The 17026-nt window shown below is 38.8% G+C and overlaps 1 long non-coding RNA gene across 25 annotated transcripts in view; it reads right to left on the bottom strand.

Moving 5' to 3' along the window:
• The window catches only part of LOC103345356 (uncharacterized), a 227216-nt gene that overhangs the window by 174993 nt on the left and 35197 nt on the right, over window positions 1-17026 (bottom strand). For all 25 annotated transcript variants that reach the window (XR_011381133.1, XR_011381135.1, XR_011381136.1 and 22 more), the window contains one exon: window positions 5824-5876. This is a non-coding gene — a long non-coding RNA (uncharacterized lncRNA). The remainder of the gene's footprint in view (window positions 1-5823; window positions 5877-17026) is intronic.

Below are 17026 nucleotides of genomic sequence, written 5' to 3'. Positions count from 1 at the left end.
TATCCCTGATGAACATAGATGCAAAAATCCTCAATAAAATTCTTGCCAATAGAATACAACAACACATCAGAAAAAACATCCACCCAGACCAAGTGGGATTTATCCCTGGTATGCAGGGATGGTTCAATGTCCACAAAAAAATCAATGTGATTCACCACATTAACAGACTGCAAAAGAAAAACCATATGATTATCTCAATAGATGCAGAGAAAGCATTCGATAAGATTCAACACAATTTCATGATGAAAACTCTAAGCAAATTGGGTATAGAAGGAACATTCCTCAATATAATCAAAGCAATCTATGAAAAACCCATGGCCAGCATCCTATTGAATGGGGAAAAGTTGGAAGCATTTCCACAGAGATCTGGCACCAGACAGGGATGCCCACTCTCACCACTGCTATTTAACATAGTTCTGCAAGTTTTAGCCAGAACCATCAGACAAGAGAAAGAAATTAAAGGAATACAAATTGAGAAGGAAGAAGTCAAACTATCCCTCTTTGCAGACGATATGATTCTGTACTTAGAGGATCCAAAGAACTCTACTAAGTGACTATTGGAACTCATAGAGGAGTTTGGCAAAGTGGCAGGATATAAAATCAATGCACAAAAATCAAAAGCCTTTGTATACACAAGCAATGCCACGGCTGAGAAAGAACAGCTAACATCAATCCCATTCATAATAGCTACAAAAACAATCAAATACCTTGGAATAAACTTAACCAAGGACGTTAAAGATGTCTACAATGAGAATTACAAATTCTTTAAGAAAGAAATAGAAGAGGATACCAAAAAATGGAAAAATCTTCCATGCTCATGGATTGGAAGAATCAATATCATCAAAAAGTCCATTCTCCCAAAAGCAATTTATAGATTCAATGCAATCCCAATCAAGATACCAAAGACATTCTTCTCAGATCTAGAAAAAATGATGCTGGACCAATGGAACAGAATTGAAACACCAGAAATCAACCCAAACATCTACAGCCAACTCATATTTGATCAAGGATCCAAAACCAATCCCTGGAGTAAGGACAGTCTATTCAATAAATGGTGCTGGGAAAATTGGATTTCCATGTGCAGAATCATGAAGCAAGACCTCTACCTTACACCTTACACAAAAATTCACTCAACATGGATTAAAGACTTAAATCTATGACCCAACACCATCAGATTATTAGAGAGCATTGGAAAAACACTGCAAGATATAGGCACTGGCAGAGACTTCTTGGAAAAGACCCCAGAAGCACAGGCAGTCAAAGCCAAAATCAACTATTGGGATTGCATCAAATTGAGAAGTTTCTGTACTTCAAAAAAACAGAAAAGTGAAGAGACAACCGACAGAATGGGAAAATATATTTGCAAACTATGCAACAGATAAAGGGTTGATAACCAGAATCTACAAAGAAATCAAGAAATTCCACAAAAACAAAACAAACAACCCACTTAAGAGATGGGCCAAGGACCTCAATAGACATTTTTCAAAAGAGGAAATCCAAATGGCCAACAGGTACATGAAAAAATGTTCAAGGTCACTAGCAATCAGGGAAATGCAAATCAAAAGCACAATGAGGTTTCACCTCACCCCGGTTAGAATGGCTCACATGCAGAAATCTACCAACAACAGATGCTGGCGAGGATGTGGGGAAAAAGGGACACTAACCCACTGTTGGTGGGAATGCAAACTGGTCAAGCCACTGTGGAAGTCAGTCTGGAGATTCCTCAGAAACCTGAAGATAACCCTACCGTTCGACCCAGCCATCCCACTCCTTGGAATTTACCCAAAGGAGTTTAAATTGGCAAATAAAAAGCAGTCTGCACCCTAATGTTTATTGCAGCACAATTCACAATAGCCAAGACCTGGAACCAACCTAAATGCCCATCAACGGTAGACTGGATAAAGAAATTATGGGATATGTATTCTTTAGAATACTATACCGCAGTAAGAAACAACAAAATCTAGTCATTTGCAACAAAATGGAGGAGTCTGGAAAACATCATGCTGAGTGAAGTAAGCCAGTCTGAAAGGGACAAATATCATATGTTCTTCCTGATTGGCGACAACTAACTGAGCACCAAAGGGGAAACTTGTTGAAAAGAAATGGACGCTATGACAAACAGTGACTTGATCAGCTCTTGTCCTGACTGTTGGGGTACAATGTAATACTTTGTCCATTTTAGTATTTTTTGTTATAGTAGTATTGGTTGAACTCTGTAATTAATACACAATTATACTTAGATGCTTAAATTTTAACTGAAAAGTGATCCCCACTTGGAATTTGGAAAACATTATGCTGAGTAAAAAAAGCCAATCCCAAAGGGACAAATATCATATGTTCTCCCTGATCGGTGACATCTACCCGGCACCAAAATGGAAACCTGTTAAAGTGAAATGAACACTATGAGAAACAGTGACTTGATAAGCCCTTGCCCTGACCATTGATGAAAAAGTTAATACGTTATTCCTCTTAGTATTTTTTTGTTTGTTCCACTTAATACTTTTGGTTGAATACTGTAATTAATACACAGTTATTCTTAAGTGTTGAAACTTAACTGAAAAGTGATCCTTGTTAAATATAAGAGTGGGAATAAGAGAGGGAAGAGATATATAATTTGGGACATGCTAAAGCTGACTTGCCACAAACGGTAGAGTTAGAAACATACCAGAGGATTCCAATTCAATCCCATCAAGGTGGCATGTACCAATGCCATCTCACTAGTCCCAGTGATCAATTTCTGTTCACAATTGATCATAATGATAGGACTAAGAGACAGAGGGATCACATAAACAAGACTAGTGTCTGCAAATACTAACTGATAGAATAAAAAATGGAGTGAACAATCCAACATGGGAAGCGAGATACACAGCAGACTCATAGAATGGCAGATGTCCTAAACAGCACTCTGGCCCCAGAATCAGCCCTTAAGGCATGTGGATCCGGATGAAAAGCCCATGAGAGTATATCAGGCATGGAAAGCCAAGACACTCTGGGGAAAAAAAAAAAAACTAAATAAAAGATCTCTGCGAGTGAGATCCCAGCAGAAAGAACAGGTCATCAAAGAAGGAGGTACCTTTCTCTGAAGGGAGGAGAGAACATCCACTTTGACTATGACCTTGTCTAAATATGACCAGAGTCGGTGAACTTGAAAGGCTTCCATAGCCTTGGCAGCTCATGACAAGAGCCTAGGGTGATTACTGGTGCCATAAACAAGAGTGTCAATTTGTTAAGTCAACAACAGGAGTCACTGTGCACTTACTCCTCATGTAGGATCTCTGTCCTTAATATGCTTTACTTTGTGATTTAATGCTATAACTAGTACTCAAACAGTATATTTCACTTTGTGTTTCTATGTGGGTGCAAACTGTTGAAAGCTTTACTTAATGTATGTTAAACTGATCTTCTGTATATAAAGATAATTGAAAATGAATCTTGATGTGAATGGAAGAGGAGAGGGAGCGGGAAAGGGGATGGTTGCGGGTGGGGGGTAATGCGGGAGAAAAGCCATTGTAATCCATAAGCTGTACTTTGGAAATTTATATTCATTAAATAAATGTTTAAAACAAAGAAAAAGAAAGGCAGAGTTACAGAGATAGAGACAGAGACAGAGACAGAGACAGAGAGAGAGAGAGAGAGAGCAATCTTCTATCACTGGTTCATTCTCTAAATGCCTGGAACACTGGGGGTTGGGCCAGACCAAAGCCAGGGGCCTGGAACTCCATCCAACCTGGTCTCCCACATGAGTGGTAGGAACCCACGGGCTTGGGCCATCTTCTGTTGCTTTTCTAGGTGCAGTAGCTTGGGGCAGGTTTGGAAGTGGAGCAGATGGGACTTGAACTAGCACTTGTGTGGGATACTGGCATTTCAAGCAGCAAATTACTTTGCTGTACCACAATTCCAGCCCCACAGCTCTCTTCTTTTGCTTCAAAATCCAGGTGCTTTATTTCAGTATATAAGAATATAAACTCTAAGACTACAAGCACATCTCTCCTTATAATAAGGTAAAAGTTCAGAAAAACTCTAGAAGGCCAAAATTTTAGAGAGGATCTCGTAGCAGGAAAGATGCAGGAATTGGAGCCAGCCATATGACCCCAGGCACCAAGGCTTTTAATCTATGTTAACTTATGAATGAAATAGAACAGAACATGCATTGTAGAATTTTGATGAAGACAAAAGTTTAGAGACAATGATGTAAAATGCATAAAATACTGCCTGGCATACACTGGACACCCAACAAATATTATCACACTAGCAGTAGAGGTAACTTTTGCAAAAATGCTTGCAGTCATGGATCTGGACACAGCTACTCATCAGACTCATCTCTAAGGCAGCCTTGCACACACTAGCTAACAGGAATATCAACTGTAACAAAACACATTTATTTATTCTTTCTTTGTCTTTTGACACATAATGTGATCAGAACACCTGAAACCCAAGAGAACCCTTAAATAAAAACAAGGACTTCAATTTTAAATGTACAAAAATTTCACAGAATTACCTATTATTTAGCTTTTAATAAGATATGACTTCTTAGTGCTCTCTCTGTGAACTCTAATATGTTCTTTCAGTTATAGAAATATCAACCAAATCAGATGAGCTAGTAAGATACTTCAAGAAAATATGGGGTAACTCAGAAAAAAAGAGAGAAGTTCCTTTCTGTCAATCATGATAGACTAGTATTTAGCACCCATATGAATACACCATATGATTAATGTTTTGTCAGCTCTATAAAGTGTGACCCAAAAATGGGATTATAACTAAACGTCTTGGTAAAAGAGTTCAAATACGAAAATGCACAATCACAAAAGATTAGACTTTCCTTTTTTTATTCTCCCTATACGACCTTTACAGGTACTGACTCTGATGAAGGCTGTGTGCTATGAATACGCCTTATTAACAGGCAGAACTTAGGGTTATTGACTTTAATCTGAACTGACTTCATTCAGATCAAGAAAATGGACATCATGAAATAATTTCCCAGACATGGTTTGTTTCTACACTGTATCTGAATTTATCAATTACAATTAGGCCAGACTACTATAATTTACTAAGAAACTGCTAACACAGCTTCATGACTTCCATACCTGTTTTAATACAATCAAATATCTCTCTAATTACACACTGGTCAGAGAACAACCATTCTCTCAATTCACAATTTTCCATCTTAAAGAGATTTTAGGCATCATACTGGCTGAGTCACCCTACACACAAACGAAGGTGTGATTGAAAATAAAGCCAAACTAATTATCAGTTATGCAGACCATAGAAGGTGCCAAAAATGCAAACCTTGAATCTGCTGGAAAGCAAAAAGAAACAGATAAAAAGGGAAGAAAATTAGGTCACACTCCCTCTGGAAAGCTTTCTTAATTTTCACATTAATTTCCAAAACACTGAAAAGGCCAAAACAATTTTTTAATTATTTATATTTGGCTGCCTCTTTATATGGGCAAATATGAAGCATTAATGGATCACTGTTTGGGAATAGAAGAAAATACACTGCAAAGCAAGAACCATTTTTTAAAATTATTTATCCCTGGTTTCCCATTTATATGGGCAAATATGAAGCAATAATAGATCACTGTTGGGGAATGGAGGCTTACTATCAAAGACAACAACATTGCAGTTCTGTTCACTTACTTAAAATCACTATAATCATAAACACCCTGGAGAGCACCAGAAACAGCACCACTTTTCTTCAAAACAAGAATGTAAGACCCACTCAGATAATGCAACCTTACTCACATACTTAATTCTAGATTCTGCTTCTCTTTATAAGAAACGGATATTTTCTTTCAACATTTTTAAAATTAATATCAATATTACCTGTAATTCAGTCATATTCACGTTGACTTGTTTAAGAAGCATATCTTCTTTTCCTGAATAGATCCAAATAGATAACTCATTAGCTTAAATATCCACATTGAAGGAGGTCTAAGTATGAATGAATCTGGTGTGATTTCTTCTTTATTATTCAAACAAAAGAAAACAAGTGGTACAAATAAAATTATCCTCACTCTAAACATCCATGCTGTTTCCTTCTATTTCTATAAAAACAAGAGAAGTACCTACAGCCTACTGAAGAATAATTACTATGCTGATTTTTTAGAAATGTGTAAGGCTGTTGGAGTAACAGGTACAGATCTATTATTTGAATATATGTATCTTACACTTAGTCAAAATAAAAGTGATAATCTTTGAAATAGGCTAACATGACTATCACATTTAGCTAAAAGATGTCTTGATATTTATTAGGAAGCAACAAAAATAGGTTTTCTAGAGAATTATATAAAATTCAAATACAATGAAAAGTCTTTAACAAACCAATAGGTAATCACTTATGGAATCTGCAATTTTAAAATGTTTACCTGCATTGAGACTGACTTACCTAAATCAGAAAAACATGTTTATATTTCTCCCCATAAAAATAAGCCTCAAGCACCACAAGATAAAGGTCTCCTAAGCAGCAGGGCAAACTGGGTGAACTGTACAACACACAGTTTAGAAATACAGGTGGCTGAGCAACATCGGAGCCTCAGAGACCCCCAGACTTTGTGCTGGGGGCTGCAGCGCTCATCCCAGTCTTCCCTGTTCCACCTGCTCAGGCACAGTGCACATGACAGCAGGAGTATCTGCACAGTGAGATAAATCAATAGGCATAAACATTCTCCTTTGCTTCGACTGAGTGAACCACAAAGATAAATCATACTTTTATACTTATAGTTTTTGAAATGACTTCCTGGTGCTAAATGATCTCTCTGAAATCAGAAACAAAATGGAAACATTGGAGTGCTATTTCATTCTGATAAGTTCTATATCTATTTTTGTTCTTTTTGTTCTAAAGGAGCCAGTCATCAAGTACAATAAAACACACTGTTGATATTCCTCAGTTATTTTCAGTTTTCTTTTAAGATTTATTTGTTTAATTTAAAGTCAGGGAGAAAGAGATAGAGAGAGAGAGAGAGAGAGAGAGAGAACAGAACAGAACAGAACAGAACAGAATTGATCTTCTATCTGCTGGTTCACTCCCCAAAATGACAACAGCCAGAGCTAGGTCAGGCTGAAACCAGGAGCTTCTTCTGGGTCTCCCATGTAGGTACAGGGACCCAAGCATTAGGGTCATATCTGCTGATTTCCTAGGCGTACTAGCAGGGAGCTGGATTGGAAGTGGAGCAGCTGGGACTCCGTACTATCTCCATTGCCTTGTAGGGTCTGCAGTGGCAGGAAGCTGCAGCGAGGAGCCAGAGCCAGGCATTGAACCCAGACACTATGATATGAGACTCAAGTGTCATACTGGCATCTTAATCACCAAGACAAATGGAAGACATTACTAATGCTTATTAATCTAACAAATACATGGCTTCAGATAATGAAACACTGACACTTAAGGTCTAATGAGTAAACTTAAGGAGTGGACCATAAGAGATCAAGAACCACAGGCACCTCTCTGTGAGCACCATTTAGGGGCTGACAGACTTTTTCTATAAAAGACTAACCAGTAAGCATTGTAGGTTTTGCAGGCCATGTTCTCTTTGAAAATACTCCACTCTGCCACGGTATAATGAAAACTGCTGTAGATCCTATGTAAAGAATAAACATCATTTTTTCCCATTAAGTTTTTTTTTTTACAAAAATAGGCATTAGTCCATAGTTTGCCAACCATTTTAGGGGTTTCATTATCTTCAGCCAAAATTACCTAGTTTAATAACTTTGATCAAGATCATTTATGTGTTGACTTACCATAAGATCTCCTAGGCAGCATTTTACATCCATATTCCACTATCCTTATATCAGTATTAGGTATGTGGGCTAATTAAATTTTGAGTCAACTTGGCTTGCCAGTGGTACCCAGATGTTGATTAAATATGAGCCTTGATGCTACCAGGAATGTATTTTGCATAAGTGATGAGATTCTAATCAGCTGAACTGAGGTAACAGAAATTACACTCTGCAATGCAGTAGGTCTCATTCCACCACTGGAAGCTCTAAGAGGAAAAACCAAGCAATCTCAAAGTAGAAGGGATTCTGCAACAAGATTGTACCATAGAAATCCTGCCTGAGTACCCAGCCAGCTCTATGAATCTCACTCATATCATCACCCATAATTACATTTAACCTATGAGATCTATTTTCCTGGGAATTCTGATAGAGTAAATTAAGAAAACATGCCTTGGGGCTGGTGCTGTGGTGTAGTGGGTAAAGTTGCCATCTGCAGTGCCAAAATCCCATATGGGCTCCGGTTCAAGTCCCAGCTGCTCCACTTCTGATTGAGCTCTATGCCATGGCTTGGGAAAGCAGTAGAAGAGGGCCCAAGTCCTTGGGCCCCTGCACCCACATGGGACACCAGAAGAAGCTCCTGGCTCCTGTCTTTGGATCCACCCAGTCCGGCCATTAGAGTAGATGGAAGATTCTCTCTCTCACTCTCTCTCTCTCTCTCTCTCTCTCTCTCTCTCTCATCTCTCTCTCTGTCTCTAACTCTGCCTTTCAAACAAATAAATACATTTTTAAAAATGCCCTTCTTTTTAAATATTTATTTCAAAGAGTTACAGAGAGAAGAAAACACAGCAAAATCTTCCATCCACCGGTTCACTCCACAAATAGCCACAAAAAAGCTAGGGCTGGGCCAGGTCAAACCCAGAAGCTTCTATCCTATTCTCTCACATGGGTAGCAGAGGCCCAAAGACTTGGGCCATCTTCTGCTGTTTTCTCAGGTGCATTAGCAGGGACCTTAATTGGAAGTAGAGCATACAAGACTTAAACTTGTAACAGGATGGGATGCTGGCATTGAGGTAGTGGCTTAACCCATTAGGCTGTCACAATGCTGGCACCAGCATGCCCTCTTTTGAACATCACACATAACTATCAGGAAGTTGTGGTAGACTGTATTATTATTTGAAATTATTCACTCCCTATTTCCTGGAGAGGTGATTATGCACATCCATTTGAAATTAGGGGACTTGATCAATTCACAAAGCCAGTTCAAGTCCTGGCTACTCTACTTCCTATGCAGCTCCTTTTAATGGCCTGGGAAAGCCAGAAGATAGCCTGAGTATTTGGGCCCTGCCACCCACGTGGAAGACCAGGATGAAGCTCTGGATTCTGGGCCCAGCCCCAGCCATTGAAACCATATGGGGAGTGAACCAGCAGACAGAAGATTTCTCTCTCTGTCTCCTCCTCTCTATATATAAACCCAACTTAAATTTTTATTAATCAATCTTTTTAAAAATGAGGTAATTTGATGTGAAGACTAGAAAATAATAGCCACACTTTGACTGTCATCAACAAGATCTGATAGAACATTGTTGGAAAGAAAGATTAGCTGAGAAAAGTGTTCTTCTTTTCATGCAATGATAAAAAAGAAACGAGAGAAACCTGGAATTCCTGTACTCGAAAAGTAGAGACTTGCTTGCAGTGATGCGCTATCTCCAAAGGTAGAGAAGTATTTCAAAGCCAACTCAGACAGAAACTCGAGGCAAAGATCAATGCACAGGTGTGACTGTTGTGCTGTGGAATACCTGAGAAATAACACTGCAGCTAATAAACCCTTTCAGTGGAACCAAGGGCTTTGAGAGGGATCCCCCTTCCCCCTCCCAACACATGGGAAGAGACTATGACTGTGGTCCCCCAGAAGCCTAGGAAGTTCTAGATTTGGGGGTGAAAGTCTAAAGAGAAAGGAAGGTTTCAAATACCTGAGATAGTAGCTATTGGCACATGCATCTGACCAAAATAAAGCACATTTCAAACCAGAATCACCCACAGCCTGAGCTAAGGAACTGCTGCTCTTCTAGATCAGCATCTTCCACAGGAAGAAAGTGTGAAGATGGTTGCTCACCAAGACTCCATCCCCAGGCAGGAAGGGTACATCCTCTAGTAGACGTACATGTAGATCCAATTCCAGTGTAGCTGAGGACAGCACATTAAAGGAAATGCATCACAGAGTGCACAGCCAAGAGCCAGGAAAAACAGGGAGATAATCAAGAAACATTCCTGGATGCCAAGAAAAGGGGCCCTCAGTACATCTACCCAATGTGATTATTCGTAATTGCTGGGACCATTGGTTGCCACATGATTGCCTTCCCTTAACAGAAGCATCTTCCTTAAAGACGCAATATCTTTTGTGTGCAGAAAGGAAGAAAGGTAATGAATGTGATCAAGAGGATGGAGTGTGGGAGAGCATATTCCCCACCCCAACCTTAGAAAAAAGTCTTATGTGTCCCCTCTTCAGGGCCCCTAGGGCAGAATATTTGCCCCTAGGCATCCCTTGCCTGCTGCCTGGCCATGTGATAAGCTCTGGCAATCATGGTAAGAGTTCTCACAAGTCTCAGCTGGCACCAAGCTCCACTCACCACCATGTAAATGGCAGGTGCAGAAAGAGGCTGCCCCTTCAGTCTGGATCTGAGGATGATGGCAGCCCAAAGTCTATGTGTACTGTAACGCTAGCACAAGCCACCAAGATTTGCGGCTTATTAGTTCCAGCAGCAAAGTTGGCTCATACAGAAATCCAATGAAACACAGGTAAAAAGAGGGAAATTATATGGTATAAGGGCATTCCTCAGGTAGCTGAATACAGTGATGTGGCTATGGTTGGAAAGTGAGCAAAGTAGTACAGGATCTGCCCCTAAAGCAGCTAAGGATGTGGGCAGACAGACCAGAGAGGAGAACTCAGTTCCATTTAGTTGTTGGAAGTGAGGCTGTGGCAAAACATAAACATAAGCTGGCAAATCTGATAAATCAATATTTAATGAGTATACACTTCACACAGTCCAGCTATAATCCAGATAGATTTTTATGATGATCCCCACAGCACATATAAAAAAAAGAAACTTGGAGAAGTTTGGTTGCTTTCCAACATACATAGCTACCAAGTGAGAGTTAACATTCGAAACTAAAACTAATAATAATAAAGCTAAATTTCTTTCTATAACATGCTGTCAAAAAAGTTACATATTATTTAGTAAATATTAAATAAAAATGGTTTCTTTATTTTACACAAGTAAAGAATTCTATAAGACAGATGATAGGGAAAGCTAATATCATAACTCACTTCTAGTTCCAAATTCCAAATATATTACCCACAATTAATTTATCTTTGCTCTCTAAAATGTTCTTATTAATGTGACAGCCAAGACAATACAGCTATTATTTCTATTCAATGAATTTCCTTAAACTGAGACTAATATAATTCAGAATTTGAAACACTAAGATACATGATGGCTAAATTTCTCGTTTTTAAAATAAAAACTAATCTTTCAATTCCATTTTCTATGAAATTAAAATAAATTGTTTATTTGTTTGACAGGCAGACAGCAGAGACAGACAGAGGGCGATTTATCTTCTATTTACTTGTTCACTCCCCAGATATCAACTACAGCCAGAGCTCTTCCAGATAGAGACAGGAGACTGAGACTCCATACATGTTTCCCACATCGGTAGCAGGAACCCTGTTACTTGTGCTATTAACTGCTGTTTCCCAGGATGCCATGGACAAGAAGCAAGATCAGTAGAAAATATATAGCTTGAACCCACACATTCCAATAAGGGAAGGGCCATCCCAGGAAGCAGTATAACCATTTGTGTCATAATCCCTACACATAAATTTCCCTTTGCAGAATGGAAGATTTCACACTCAAGGTAAATGCATTACAATGATGGGTGATGCATTTTAGACATTTTAACACCAAATAAATCATTCAACAGCATTCCAAATTCCAGAAACATATAGGCACACATTCTTAGAAAATGCTGTGCCCTTCAGAGTCTAACTTTCATGTTTAATTTTTAGATCATAAATGGTATACATATACACATGGCTTTCAGAAATGTCCAACAGTAAGGAAAAAAACTGCAGACAAAGGAGAGGTCTTGTTCCCTTCCCCGACATCAGCTGAGGCCAGAAGGAGTCACCCATGACAGCAAAACTGACATTCATGCATTCAAGAGTCACAAAAGCATTAATAAATCACAATATCCTAAAAGATTTTTCCTATGTTTATTATATAAGAACTACTGTATAACAACTAGAAAATGTAGATCACTAGAGAGCAAAAATATGAGGGATCTTCAAAAAAATCATAGAAAGTGGAATTAAAAGATAACTTTAGGTGCAGGCTCTGTGCTACAGTGGATTAAGCAACCACTTAGAACGTTTGCATCCTGTAACAGACTGCCTGATTCAGGTACCCCTCTCCACTGGGTTCCAGTCTCCTATTCATGCACATCCTAGGAGGCAGTAGTGATGTCTCAAGGACTTGGGTCCCTACCACACATATTGGACATCTTGCCTGAGTTTTAGGCTCCTGACTTTGGCCTGGCCTAGACATGGCTATTGCAGGCATTTAGGGGCTGAATTAGCAGTTGTGAGATCTTGCCTGTCTCTCTTTGATCTGTCTGATCTGTCATTCTAACATTCAAAGAAAGGTATAAAAATTTGTAAAAATTAAAAACAATCCCTATCTATTGCTCTATTTCCTCTAGTAGTTAGTATTCTTGCCACAGATGTTTATCTTAGATCTAATAATTAGGAAGCAATCAAGCTGGAAGGGGAGGTGAGCTCAATAACCCGAGACATTGGTGGGGAAACGGGGGTCAGAATCTAGAGGGGGGCCGGAAAGTGCAGCAAACTCACTACCGGAAAGAAGGAAAAAAAAAAGCTTTGGGGTTTCTCTTCCCCCTAACCTTGCAAAGGTTACAAGCCTGCAAGACTTGAAGAATTCCCAAGAGACAAAGAGCAGGCCTCCTCTTTGGATTTACATATCAGTGGGGGAGAGTTAAGGAACTGAGTCACTACAATTCAGTAGCCTAGGCAACCCAGTGGGAGTCCAGAGGAGCCAAAGACTGGAAGCGAAATACCATCAATTCTGCACAGCCCTGCCCTGCAGTGTTACTTACCCCCTGAATAAATAAAATAAATAAATAAATAAAAAGAGAGAGATTTACCACGCATAACCTGAGGGTGTCACCTTTGCACACCCTTAACCTGGAAGAACCAGGCAGAGCTCTCAGGCCCCACCCATCTCAAGCCTCCAAGGCTCCTCCAACAGCAGGCAGTCCACTTAACACGGACACAGTATAAAAAAAAAAAAAAAGAAAAAAAAAAGCGCACAGTGACGCAAGAAGAATTAACTATGCCGAGTAACAAACACAGAAATAGAGGGAGCAAGATCAACGATGACACTATGATGCCTCCAAATAAGCAAAACACCCCAAGCCAAGAGTATGAAGATGATGAGATAGAAGAAATGCAAGATACGGATTTCAAAAAATTTATGATAAGAACATTTAGAAGTTTTCAAAAGCAAATCCTTGAACTACAGAAATCCTTAATGGACAAGATTGAAAATCTCTCTCGTGAAAATGAAATTTTAAGGAAGAGTCAAAATGAAACTCAGAAACTAGTAGAACAGGAAAGTGTAATAGTCAAGAGAAATCAAAATGAAATGAAGAGCTCAATAGATCAAATGACAAACACATTAGAAAGCCTTAAAAACAGAATGGGTGAAGCAGAAGAGAGAATATCGGACTTAGAAGATAGAGCACAGGAAAACATACAGTCAAACCAAAGAAAAGAAGAGGAAATTAGAAACCTGAAAAATATTGTTGGGAATCTACAGGATACTATTAAAAAAACCAACATTCGAGTTCTAGGAGTTCCTGAAGGCATGGAGAGAGAGAAAGGATTGGAAGGCCTTTTTAGTGAGATACTAGCAGAGAACTTTCCAGGTTTGGAGAAGGACAGAGATATCCTAGTACAGGAAGCTCATAGAACCCCCAATAAACATGACCAAAAGAGATCCTCACCACGACACGTGGTAATTAAACTTACCACAGTGAAACATAAAGAAAAGATCCTAAAATGTGCAAGAGAGAAACGTCAGATTACTCTCAGAGGATCTCCAATCAGACTCACAGCTGACTTCTCATCAGAAACCCTACAAGCTAGGAGGGAATGGCGAGACATAGCACAGGTGCTAAGAGAGAAAAATTGCCAGCCCAGAATATTATATCCTGCCAAGCTCTCATTTGTGAATGAAGGTGAAATAAAGACCTTTCATAGCAAACAGAAATTGAAAGACTTTGTGGCCACTCGTCCGGCCCTGCAAAAGATACTTAAAGATGTGCTACACTCAGAAACACAGAAACACGGCCATCAATATGAAAGAAGGGAAAGGAAGAACACCTACCAGTAAAAGAGCATGGGAAGCTCAAAGCATATACTAGAAAATATTTCCGGGAAAATGGCAGGGCAAAGTCACTACGTATCAATTGTCACATTGAACATTAATGGTCTGAATTCTTCAGTTAAAAGACACCGTTTAGCTGACTGGCTCACAGAACACAACCCAACTATTTGTTGCCTACAAGAAACACATCTCTCTAACAAAGAGGCATGCAGACTGAAAGTGAAAGGTTGGAAAAAGATATTCCATGCCAACAGAAACCAAAAAAAAGCAGGTGTAGCCATATTAATATCAGACAAAATAAACTTTAATACAAAAACTGTTAAGAGAGACAAAGAGGGACACTATATAATGATTAAGGGTTCAATTCAACAGGAAGATGTAACTATTATAAATGTATATGCACCTAATTACAGGGCACCGGTCTATTTAAAAGATATGTTAAGGGACTTAAAGGGAGATTTAGATTCCAATACAATAGTACTGGGGGACTTCAATACTCCACTCTCAGAAATAGACAGATCATCCGGACAGAAGATCAACAAGGAAACAGCAGATTTAATTGACACTATTGCCCAAATGGATCTAACAGATATCTACAGAACTTTCAACCCTACATCTACAGACTTCACATTCTTCTCAGCAGCGCATGGAACCTTCTCTAGGATTGATCACATACTAGGCCATAAAGCAAGTCTCAGCAAATTTAAAAGAATTAGAATCATACCATGCAGCTTCTCAGACCACAGCGGGATGAAGCTGGAAATTAGCAACTCAGGAAACCCCAGAAAGTATGCAAACACATGGAGACTGAACAACATGCTCCTGAATGAACACTGGGTCATTCAAGAAATCAAAAGAGAAATCAAAAACTTTCTGGAAGTAAATGAAGACAACAACACAACATATCAAAACTTATGGGATACAGCAAAAGCAGTATTGAGAGGCAAATTTATAGCAATAGGTGCCTATATCAAGAAATTGGAAAGGTACCAAATAAATGAGCTTTCAGCGCACCTCAAGGACCTAGAAAAACTGCAGCAAACCAAACCCAAATCTAGTAGGAGAAGAGAAATAATTAAAACCAGAGAAGAAATTAACAGGATTGAATCCAAAAAAACATTACAAAAAATCAGCCAAGCGAGAAGCTGGTTTTTTGAAAAAATAAACAAAATTGACACCCCATTAGCCCAACTAACTAAAAAAAGAAGAGAAAAGACCCAAATCAATAAAATCAGAGATGAAAAAGGAAACGTAACAACAGACACCACAGAAATAAAAAGAATCATCAGAAATTACTACAAGGACCTGTATGCCAGCAAACAGGAAAACCTATCAGAAATGGATAGATTCCTGGACACATGCAATCTACCAAAATTGAACCATGAAGACATCGAAAACCTAAATAGACCCATAACTGAAACAGAAATTGAAACAGTAATAAAGGCCCTCCCAACAAAGAAAAGCCCAGGACCAGATGGATTCACTGCTGAATTCTACCAGACATTTAAAGAAGAACTAATCCCATTTCTTCTCAAACTATTCAGAACAATCGAAGAAGAGGGAATCCTCCCAAATTCTTTCTATGAAGCCAGCATCACCTTAATCCCTAAGCCAGAGAAAGATGCAGCACTGAAAGAAAATTACAGACCAATATCCCTGATGAACATAGATGCAAAAATCCTCAATAAAATTCTGGCCAACAGAATACAACAACACATCAGGAAAATCATCCACCCAGACCAAGTGGGATTCATCCCTGGTATGCAGGGATGGTTCAACATTCGCAAATCAATCAATGTGATTCACCACATTAACAGACTGCAGAAGAAAAACCATATGATTATCTCAATTGATGCAGAGAAAGCATTTGATAAAATTCAACACCCTTTCATGATGAAAACTCTAAGCAAATTGGGTATAGAAGGAACATTCCTCAATATAATCAAAGCAATTTATAAAAAACCCACAGCCAGCATCCTATTGAATGGGGAAAAGTTGGAAGCATTTCCACTGAAATCTGGCACCAGGCAGGGATGCCCACTCTCACCACTGCTATTTAACATAGTTCTGGAAGTTTTAGCCAGAGCCATCAGACAAGAAAAAGAAATCAAAGGAATACAAATCAAGAAGGAAGAAGTCAAACTATCCCTCTTTGCAGACGATATGATTCTGTACTTAGAGGATCCAAAGAACTCTACTAAGAGACTATTGGAACTCATAGAGGAGTTTGGCAAAGTGGCAGGATATAAAATCAATGCACAAAAATCAACAGCCTTTGTATACACAAGTAATGCCATGACTGAGAAAGAACTGCTAAGATCAATCCCATTCACAATAGCTACAAAAACAATCAAATACCTTGGAATAAACTTAACCAAGGACGTTAAAGATCTCTACGATGAAAATTACAAAACCTTAAAGAAAGAAATAGAAGAGGATACCAAGAAATGGAAAAATCTTCCATGCTCATGGATTGGAAGAATCAATATCATCAAAATGTCCATTCTCCCAAAAGCAATTTATAGATTCAATGCAATACCAATCAAGATACCGAAGACCTTCTTCTCAGATCTGGAAAAATTGGTGCTGAAATTTATATGGAGGCACAAGAGACCTCGAATAGCTAAAGCAATCTTGTACAACAAAAACAAAGCCGGAGGCATCACAATACCAGATTTCAGGACATACTACAGGGCAGTTATAATCAAAACAGCATGGTACTGGTACAGAAACAGAAGGATAGACCAATGGAACAGAATTGAAATACCAGAAATCAACCCAAACATCTACAGCCAACTTATATTTGATCAAGGATCTAAAACTAATTCCTTGAGCAAGGACAGTCTATT

This window comes from Oryctolagus cuniculus, chromosome 12, assembly GCF_964237555.1.
Source record: "Oryctolagus cuniculus chromosome 12, mOryCun1.1, whole genome shotgun sequence".
Classification (NCBI taxonomy): Eukaryota; Metazoa; Chordata; class Mammalia; order Lagomorpha; family Leporidae; genus Oryctolagus; species Oryctolagus cuniculus.
This window is presented reverse-complemented; position numbering and strand designations above follow the sequence as displayed.